The 11,040-nt window shown below is 36.4% G+C and overlaps 1 non-coding gene across 1 annotated transcript; it reads left to right on the top strand.

The window, feature by feature from the left end:
* Positions 1–249: 249 nt before the first annotated feature.
* On the top strand, positions 250–356 carry LOC115945006 (U6 spliceosomal RNA). The gene has a single exon (XR_004079490.1). It is a non-coding gene; the product is annotated as a U6 spliceosomal RNA (small nuclear RNA).
* The last annotated feature ends 10,684 nt before the right edge of the window (positions 357–11,040 follow it).

The following is an 11,040-nucleotide window of genomic DNA, read 5'->3' as shown; positions in this document are numbered from 1 at the left end:
GATCCCGGGACTCCAGGATCATGACCTGAGCCGAAGGCAGTCGCTTAACCAACTGAGCCACCCAGGCACCCTGTTTCGTCTGTATTTTGTAGACACTTCTGCTCTGCCCTTAATCATTAAAGTAATTATTTATGTGCCTGTATCCCTACTACATGATCAGTTCCTTGAAGCTGTGTTTTGTTTTTTCTGTTTTATTTTTCCATATCCTTAAATATTTTTGAAACATTAATTAAAATTTCATTGCGGCCAGTGCTCTCTTTGGCAGCACATACACTCAAACTGGAATGATACAGAGAAGATTAGCATGGCCCCTGCACAAGGATGACACACAAATTCGTGAAGCATTCCATATTTTTGTGTGTAAGTGATGAATCACTAAATTCTGCTCCAGAAACCTATATTGCATGTTAACTAAAATTTATATTTAAGAAAATTTCACTGACGCCAAATATTTCATATTTTATGACTATCCCCCAGTTTCTGGGATTTTAGGATTGTTCCTATTTTCTCTTTTATACATAATGCCACAAAATACATCTTTATATATAAATATTTGACTGTTTCAGTGTATATTTCTTTTGAGAATATTTAAAGAATTTCGTTTAATGCATCAATAAATATGGGATTTTTTTTTCTTTTTTTAAAGATTTTATTTATTTATTTGAGAGAGAGAGAGCACAAGCAGGAGAGGGGCAGAGGGAGAGGGAGAAGCAGGCTCCCCACTGAGTAGGGAGCCCGACGTGGGGCTCCATCCCAGGACCCATGAGATCATGACCTGAGCCGAAGGCAGATGCTTAACCGACTGAGCCACCCAGGTGCCCCAATAAATATGGACTATAAGACCCTTTGATTCAGACTGTCAAAGAGCTCTAAAGAAAAACTGTAAATTTTGAATTCTCATCAGCAGTGTGTTAGGTCTCCTTACATTCAGTGATATTTACAGACCATCTTCTCTGTTCTATTGACACATTAATCCTTGGTAAAATTATGTAGTGCCATACCTCTAAATACAGTTTATTTATAAAGGTATTTGTTATATATACATATATATAACTCATAAATTTAAATTTATAAATTTACTCCTAAATCTGTATTTCTGTCAGACCCTAACTTTTCTATAGAACTCCTGACTCATATATTCAACTGCCTATTTGACACCTCCACAGAATTCATCAAAAAGTAACTGAAATTTAATTAAAAGTCAAAAAGAACAAACTTTTCCTTTGCCATTTATTACATATATTTAAAATTATACTTCACATTACATTTTAAAATTCTAGACAGCTATAACAAGATACCTAGGAATAAACCTAATCAAAGAGGTATGAGACCTATACTCTGAAAACTATTAATGCTGATGAAAGAAAGATGACACAAAGAAATGGAAAGACATTCCATGCTCATGGATTGGAAGAATAATATTGTTAACATGTCTATACTACCTAAAGCAATTTACACATTTAATGTAATTACTATCAAAATACCAACAGCATTTGTCACAGAACTAAAACAAACAATCCTAAAATGTGTATGGAACCACAAAAGACCACAAATAGCCAAAGCAATCTTGAAAAAGAAAAGCAAAGCTGGAGTCATCACAATTCTGGACTTCAAGTTATATTACAAAGCTGATTTTTTGATTAAAGAAATCAGAAGAGTATGGTACTGGCACAAAAACAGACTCACAGATCAATGGAACAGAATAGAAATGCCAGAAATAAACCCACAATTATATGGCCAGTTAACCAACAAAGCAAGAAAGAATACCCAATGGGAAAAGTCTCTTCAAGAAATGGTGTTGGGAAAACTGGACAGCTACATGCCAAAGAATGAAACTGGACCACTTTCTTACACCTTACAAAAAAATAAATTCAAAAAGGATTAAAGACCTAAATGTGAGATCTAAAACCATAAAAATCCTAGAAGGGAAGACAGGTAGTAACTTCTTTGACATTAGCCGTAGCAACTTTTCTCTAGATTTATCTCCTGAGGCAAGGGAAACAAAAGCAAAAATAAACTATTGGGGCCTCACTAAGATAAAAATCTTCTGCAAAGCAAAGGAAACAATCAACAAAATTAAAAGGCAACCTACTGAATGGGAGAAGATATTTGCAAATGACATATCTGATAAAAGGTTAGTATCCAAAATATGTAAAGAACTTACAAAACTCAACACCCAAAAAACCAAATAACCAATTAAAAATTGGGCAGAAGACATGAACAGACATTTCTCCAAAGAAGGGAAATGCAAATCAAAACTACAATGGGTATCACCTCACACCTGTCAGAATGGCTAAAACCAACAACACAAGGAACAACAGGTGTTGGCAAGGATGTGGAGAAAGAAGAACACCTGGGGTACCTGGCTGGCTTAGTCGGTAGAGCATGCGACTCTTGATCTCATGGTCCTGGGTTCAAGCCCCACATTGGGCATGGAGCCTACTTAAAAAATTATTTAAAAAAAAAAAAACAAAGAAAAGAGAAAGGAACACTTGTGCACTGTTAGTGGGAATGCAATCTGGAAAACAGTATGGAAGTTCCTCAAAAAGTTAAAAATAGAACAACCTTACCATCTAGCAACTGCATTAGTGGGTATTTACCCAAAGAATAAGAAAACACTAATTTGTAAAGATATATGCACCCCTGTGTTTATTGCAGCATTATTTACAATAGCCAAGGCATGGAAGTAGCCCAAGTGTTCAATGATCAATGAATGGATAAAGAAGATCTGGTACACACACACACACACACACACACACACACACACACATGCAGAGAGAGGAATATTATTCAGCCATAAAAAAGAATGAGATCTTGCCATTTGCAACAACATGGCTGGAGATAGAGAGTATTATGCTAAGTGAAATAAGTCAATCAGAGAAAGGAAAATACCATATGATTTCATTCATATGTGGAATTTAAGAAACAAAATAAGCAAAGGCAAAAGATGAGAGAGACAGAGAGAGTCAAAGCAAGAATCAGACTTTTAATTATAGAGAACAATCTGATGGTTACCAGAGGGGAGGTGGGGAGATGGGTTAAATAGGTGATGGGGATTAAGGAGGGCACTTGTGATGAGCACTGGGTGATGTATCAAAGTGTTGAATCACTATATTGTACATCTGAAACTAATATTACACTGTATGTGAACTGGAATAAAAAAAAAACTTTAAAAAATATAAATAAAAAATAAAATTCCAGAGAGCTGATCAAGAGTCACTAATATATCCTTTTATTTATTTATTTATTTATTTTTAAAGATTTTATTTTTAAGTAATCTCTACAACCCAACATGGGGCTCGAACTTAAAATCCTGAAATCAAGAGTCACATGTTTCACTGACTGAGCCAGCAAGGCGCCTCTGTCCTTTTAGTTTTTTTTTTTTTTTTAAAGATTTTATCCATTCATTTGAGAGAGAGAGCACATGAGAGGGGGGAGGGTGAGAGGGAGAAGCAGACTCCCTGCTGAGCAGGGAGCCCGATGCGGGACTCGATCCCGGGACTCCAGGACCACGACCTGAGCCAAAGGCAGTCGCCCATCCAACTGAGCCACCCAGGCGCCCTGTCCTTTTAGTTTTAAATGATTTGATTTTCTACATTAAATTATTTGATCTACCTGATTTTGTTATGAAGTACAAGAATTATCTATATTTATGTTTTCAAATAGTTCATTTAATTAATTACTGAATAGGCCTTAATTCTTTATGATTTTTAATAATTTCTCATAAACTTAATTTATGCACACATGTGTACCTGTGTGTGTGTGTGTGTAGCAATAGTGGGGGTGCTGGTAGTTACAGTAGCAGTTGTAGTAGTGGTAATGGCAATGTACATAGACTCTGGAGTTGATAAACTGGATTGGATTACTAGGCCAACCATTTAATAGTCATGTGACTGTGGACATGATCCCTAAATTCTTTGTGTCTTAATTCCTTGCATATAAAATGGGAATAATAATAGTCCTGGATTGTAATGTTATATGTAGATTAAAAGGGAGATAACATGTATAGCAGAAGCTACAAGTTTTCCAACAAAATCCACCCTCTCATTCTTTAAGCCCACGGTTAGGTTACTTTTTCCCAGCTGCTCGTCCACTTAGGCATGGCCATGAGACTAAGTTGTTTCCAGAGTAACAGGTGTGGAAGTGATACATGAAACTTCCACATGTGGCCCACCTAAACCTCCACTATGCTCCTTCTGCCTCTGGCTAATGTGTGTTGGTGGTAGTCATGGGAACCTTGGAAGCCATTTATGTCATATTTTGAAAAAGGCAGAACCTCTGTCAGCCTGGACCACTAAATGACTTATACAGACTAGAGCAACCAGTAAACTGGAAGCTCTACTTAAGACTATTATATAAACAAGATACACACTATCTTTTGAGCTATTATATGCCTGGGTCCATTTGCTACTACACCGTAACCAACTGTAATATCACATATAAATTGATGAATAGAGTAATTAGCACATCTTAAGGGCCTAGATAAGGACTAGACAAATGCAGATAAATCTGAGATATCAAATATTAGTTGCTTGTCTGTATGTTCTGTTTGATGACCCTGTCAATTCTTGTACCAATATCACATTTTCTTTTACAACATTTTGAATACTGTAAACTATACTGTGTTCCTTAATATCTCGTAGACTGAGTGCCACTTTATTACTTTTCTTTTCTATAAATATCTTTTTTTTCCAAATAGATTTTAGAATAATTTTGTCAAGTTAAGAGAAATACAAGGGATTTTCAACTGGATTGTTACTAAACCAATGAATTAAATTGGGGATAATTAATACATTTGCTTTATTCATTTCTTCAGAGTAATAAGCTGTTTATATCCACTTATATGCTTTTTTAGAGAAATAAATGCATGCTTTTATTAAGTTCATTTCTAATGTTTTTGTAATTACTGTGAATAAGATTTTCTTACATGTTCTAAAAGATTATGGCCCACATAGAATTGCCTATCTCTCATATATATATATATATATATATATTATATAATCACATGTGTTTAAGCTGTTAGCTGTCCATTAAAATCCACCTTCCCCTTTTTTAAGCCCACAGTTAGATTACATATTCCCAGTTAAGCAGTTAAGCATGACCACAGAACTAAGTTGCATCCAAAGGAATAGAAGAATGGATAGATGGATGGATGTGTATTTATGTGTGCCTATATTTATAGAAATATAATCTGTATCTTTGTATGCATTATCTCTAATATATACATATATCCCAAACAGATATAGATATATCCCTGTGATAGATATGTGTCTATTTCAGTATATGACATGACTTTACTGAGCTTTCATCATTTCTACTGATTTTTATAGTATTATAACTTTAATTGGTTATCTTAGCTTCACTAGTTATATGATCTCTCAATTCATCTCTTCTTTTTCTATTCTTCCATATTCCATCTTTCTTCAATGACTAAAATCTATTGAATAACACTAAATATTAGAACTGATAGAAGATATCGTTATATTGATCCTGATGTTAATGTAAATACCTCTATGGTTTCAGTATGATGCTGGCTTTTTAAGAATCACATATTTTCAATCTTATTAATAATAAATTTGTATTTTCTAGTTTTCTATTTAGGATTCTACTTTAAAAGTGGTCTGTAGTAGGGGCACCTGGGTGGCTCAGTTAGTTGAGCATCCGACCCTTGGTTTTGGCTCAGGTCATGATCTCAGGGTTCTTAGATAGAGCCCCATGTTGGGTTCTGCATTCAGGCGGAAGTCTGCTCCTCCCTCTCCCTCTGCTCCTCCCCCTGCGTGTGTACTCTCGCTCTCTCTTATGAATAAATAAAATCTTTAAAAGTGGTCTTTAGTTTTTTGTGCTTATTTTAAAAGGATTTAATATCAAGCTTGTATTATAATTTGAAAACAAATTGAGAAATTTTAAGTACTTTTCTATGATTTCAAGTAAATTAGAGAGCAAAGCACAAATTAATCACCCACAAAACTGTCTATTCTAGAACTTTCTGGTTTCAGGGTTTTTTAAAAATGTCTTTAAACTTTCTTCCATAGTTATTGATGTATCAGTATTTTCTACCTTTTGAGAATTTTTAATCACTTACATATTCTTAGAAAATAATTCACTTCAGTTAGATTTTATAATTTGTAAGCATATAAATGAACATAGCATTCTCTCCCTCCCCCTTTCCATTTCCATTTCTGTGATTATGCCATAAAAACTAATTTCTAGGGGCGCCTGGGTGGCGCAGTCAGTTAAGTGTCTGCCTTAGGCTGAGGTAATGATTCCAGGGTCCTGGGATCGAGCCCCAAGTCATCAGGCTCCCTGCTCAGCAGGGAGTCTGCTTCTTCCTCTACCCCTCCCCCTGATCATGCTCTCTCTTGAGTGCTCTCTGTCTGAAATAAATACATAAATAAAATCTTTAAAAAAACTAATTTCTATATATTTTTTGTTTTCTTTCTTCATCATTATACTTCGCAGAAGTTTTCCTTACTTTATCCTTACTCTATCTCAAATTGTCTTGATTATTCATTCATTAAAAATTTAATTCTTTCTGTCTGTTTCTGTATGTTTTATTTACTTAAACTTTTTGAGGAAACAATTTGGGGAAGACTAGTTTCTTTTCTCTACCTCTCCAGCTTATAAAAAATTGGGAAATATTAGAAGAATTAATATATGGTTGGAGTCACAATATAGCAACTCCAATGCAGTTAAATATGTAGTGCAGAATGTCCTCTTCCTGATATGAACTTACATAACCAGTCATATGCATGCACAAAAGATGGATAGTGGTTGCGGGGTATGGACCAACTCCTACAGTAGGCTTGTATTATCACATGGTAGATAGGAAGCAAAGTACATACTTTTTAAGGACATCCATATTTAAGGTAAGAGAGAAGGAGGGACAGACATGCCCACAATGCTTGACTTTTCCCCTGTGACTCCATTACTGATTAACATAGTCCCACTGGTTATTGGGACCAGATCTCCCTGTCTTCACAGTCAGACACATATCTTTTACTCAGCTGGGGAGGCCTGGGCTATGGGTTTTTAGAATGGGGCCAGAAAGGTTAACTCCACTATTTCATCTTCTGGGAAGTGCTAGGCTCTGGAATCTGATTATATGTGTAGTGTTGGCTGCTGACAGCTTAGAGCTGAGTATCTCCTGGTAATTCCTTTCATTGGGAAGGAGCTTTCATTCCCAAGGTTATACTCATTCCCTGAAGCGAACCCAAATCCAAAGTTGGGTAGATGTAAGGGTATAAAGGTGTTCAGATACTGTGCCTCAATTTGAGACAAATATGGAGGGCCATCCCAGATCCAGACCTCCCTGTGGCATTGACTATGGCAGAGACCTTTGTTATAGCCCCTAAAGTTCAACTTCATCTGCCTAATCCTTCTTTACTTGTCTTACATGTAATTGTTGCTGAGAGTACTTACCAATAAACTTCCTCATATGCAAATCTCTGTCACAGAGTGTGTTTCCTGGGTAACTCAACCCAAGACAAATGCATACTGGAAATACCCAGGGGCTTTTTAATAATACTAGACCCCAACCCTGGAGATTCTGATTTAATTGCTCTAGCATAAATTTTAAGCATTTTAAACATTCCCCAGATAATTCTAATGTGCAGCTACGGATGAAAACCACTGTCTTAACCCATTGAACTTAGTAATGAGGCATATGGTGTGGCCATATGCCTAGTATATATCAGGGCAGTACTGCTCCAACCCTGATGAGGTAGCCCTACTCCTGCATCTCTAGCTAGTATCAACTACTTCTTTATTATGTATCTTTCTGGGACCAGCTGTGAAGACAGTTCAAATCTTTGTCCTCAGAAGGACTACAAAATGGGTCAGAATAAGACATTAATAAAATTAACTTCAAGGCTACATTGTACCCTAGGCAGAATATTTTCTCTTTATTCTATTTTCCATTTCAAATTATGCCTACCTGCATTGTTTAATATAACTCACCAAAGATTATGCAATTAGCCCAAATCATTACAACATAAAGGATGCCCCAAATTTGAATACTCTGAACCCCCCTCAATTATTTCTTTCCCAAAGAGAAATTAAAGAACAAAAATGAAATCTCCTCAAATTAAAAGCTCAAAGAAATTAAAGTTAAAAATGTTTGCACTTCCAAATTTCTTAATCCTATAGATCTCAGTCAGAGGGCTCCAGTGCAAAGGCATGTGTAAAGATGCATTTCCTTCTTCAGCATCTGTAACTAATCTCCTTTGGAAATGTGTAAGTGCTTGAGTACTACCTCAAAAGTTGAAATAATCCAACTTCCTATCTCTCATATGTTTCCCTTTTCCAAAGTATTTCAGTGCCAGGCCAACATCAAGAAAATTTAGGGGGCACCTGGGTGGCTCAGATGGTTAAGCGTCTGCCTTCGGCTCAGGTCATGATCCCAGGGCCTTGGGATCGAGCCCCACATCAGGCTCCTGGCTCAGCAGGGAGCCTGCTTCTCCCTCTCCCTCTGCCTCTCTCCCTGCTCATGCTCTCTCTTTCTCTCTCTCTCTCTGTATCTCTGTATCTCAAATGAATAAATAAAATCTAAAAAAAAAAAAAAAAGAAAATTTAGGTATCAGAAATATAAAGTCAGCAGCACATAAGTTCCCTTGAGCAACATTATATTCCTAGAACCTGGTTTTTTGTATGTTACAAGTGCCCATTTTTGTTAGCAGCCAGACAAAAGCAGACACGGTGTAAAAGAAGTAGAAAGAAAAAGCGTAAGAGATGAAAAGGGTAATGCAACTACTATTTTAATTTTTGTGCCTTGTTATTTGATTACTGTTGAAATTTTCTCGTAAATTAATTATATACTTTTTATGTGACAGTCTGTCCAAGATTTGAAGTACATAATTTACACGTACAGTATACTTAGGTTCCTTAGGGTAATGAGAAAACCATAATAACCTTGTGAATTGGTTGGTTATTAATTTATAAAATTGTACTAGCTTTCCAACATGAAATTAACTTGCTCTAAGAATTTTCTGCCTAAAAAACTGTATGGTAATATTGACTAGTCCAGAAGCCTTGTTAACCATATACTGTAAAGGAAGTTGAACACAAACATGCTAAAGTGAAAATGCATACAATGTTTCCCCAAAATTCAAAACCCAAATACAAATATGCTTTAAATGCAAAGAGTCAAGGCCTGCTGTTGGAAGCTGTTCACTAGTACTGAAGAAGTAGGTCATCAATTCACGCTACTTCTTTGTATCTAGTTAATTTTCTTCTCTGCTTGCTCAACCTTAACCTACCCTCATATTATTTTAATCTGATTGTCTTAGGTGCCTTCCCCAGACATTCTCAATTGAGGCTCTCCTGAAATCAATCTGTCCATATGGGAAACATCAGAAACCTACACCCAAGTAACAGGCAGCATTTGAAATCTGTTTCACCATTATATGCCATCATCTAATATGCCCAGAGAGAACCCTCAACAATTCTGGATACACCTAGAGGTAACTTGTACTTAACCTTACCTAGCTAATCTGGTCTCTATTCCTATCTTATTTTCTGACAGTCCAATTCCCTATGGGTTACAGAAACCCTGAACACTTTTTCCTTGAGGACCAGATTCTTGATTCCTGTGTGATAGCTGCTAACAATATCTGATGGGATTCCCACAGTTATGCCTAATAATTTGAAACTCCTTGATTACAACCACCTCCAAGGGACCACACTTGAATAGACAATATCCATTTTGGCTCCAACAGGTGAGATTTCACAGCCTCAGTCCAGATTGTTGTTTAGTTGCTGCTACCATAGAACATCTCCTCCTGCCTCGCAACACACACACACCAGTTTATCTCCATTTACATGTTTTTGCTTTGTAAATGGTAGAAGAGGGAGAAAGTCTGATGAGAGATTTATGTGAGGAGGTATAACCAGAATAGCTTTATTTCAGTGTTTTTACTGACTATAAACTATCCCATCATATGGATGTATTATATTTTATTTGATCATTCTTCTATTAATGGTCATTTACTTTGTTTTCAGGGGTTTTGTGACCAATACTAAAAAGGAACACCCTATTACTTACGCCCTTATACACTAGTGAGATTGAGTAAAAGGAGACATATAAATAATATAAATGTAAATATATATAAAAGCAAATATAAATGCAAGTATAAATATAAATCACCAGAACGGGGTGCCTGGGTGGCTCAGTAGGTTGGGTGTCTGCCTTCATCTCAGGTCATGGTCCCGGAGTCCCGTGATTGAGCCCTGCATCAGGTTCCCTGCTTAGCAGGGAGTCTGCTTCTCGCTCTGCCCCTCACCCCACTTGTGCTCTCTCTCTCTCTCAAATAAATAAAATTTAAAAAAATAAAATATTTGTAATGTTTCACATCTCTACTATCAAAGGGTAATCTTTCTAATATTATCCACTTAATGGATACAAAATGGTATTTAATTGTTACTTTAATTTGGATTTCCTAACTACAAGTAAAATTTGATCATCTCTTCATGTATGTGTTGGCCATTGGATTTGCTCTCTTATGAAGTATCAATCATTTTTTTTTACCCATTTTCCTTTCATATTATCTTTTCCATATCACTTTGTAAGAGATCTCTGTATATTATAGTGTTTTATTTATTTTTCTAGAGATTTATTTGAGAGAGAGAAAGAGTGAGTCGGGGGAGAGGGAGAGAGAGAATCCTTAAGCAGACTCCCTGCTCAGTGTGGAGCCTGATAAGGGGCTCAATCTCAGGACCCCAAGATCATGATCTGAGCCGAAATCAAGAGTCAGACACTTAACCGACTGAGCCACCTAGGCACCCCTTATTTGTTTATCTATCATTTGTCTATGAATTTTGTTTGTGGCATTTCTGCAACCAAAATTTCTTTTTTTTTTTTTAAAGATTTTATTTATTTATTTGAGAGAGAGAGAATGAGAGAGAGCGAGTACATGAGAGGGGGGAGGGTCAGAGGGAGAAGCAGACTCCCTGCTGAGCAGGGAGCCCGATGCGGGACTCGATCCAGGGACTCCAGGATCATGACCTGAGCCGAAGGCAGTCGCTTAACCAACTGAGCCACCCAGG

This window comes from Leptonychotes weddellii, chromosome X, assembly GCF_054177405.1.
Source record: "Leptonychotes weddellii isolate Sample4059 chromosome X, ASM5417740v2, whole genome shotgun sequence".
In the NCBI taxonomy this organism is placed as follows: Eukaryota; Metazoa; Chordata; class Mammalia; order Carnivora; family Phocidae; genus Leptonychotes; species Leptonychotes weddellii.
Note: the sequence above shows the minus strand (reverse complement) of the source record. Positions and strands in the feature narration are given on the sequence as shown.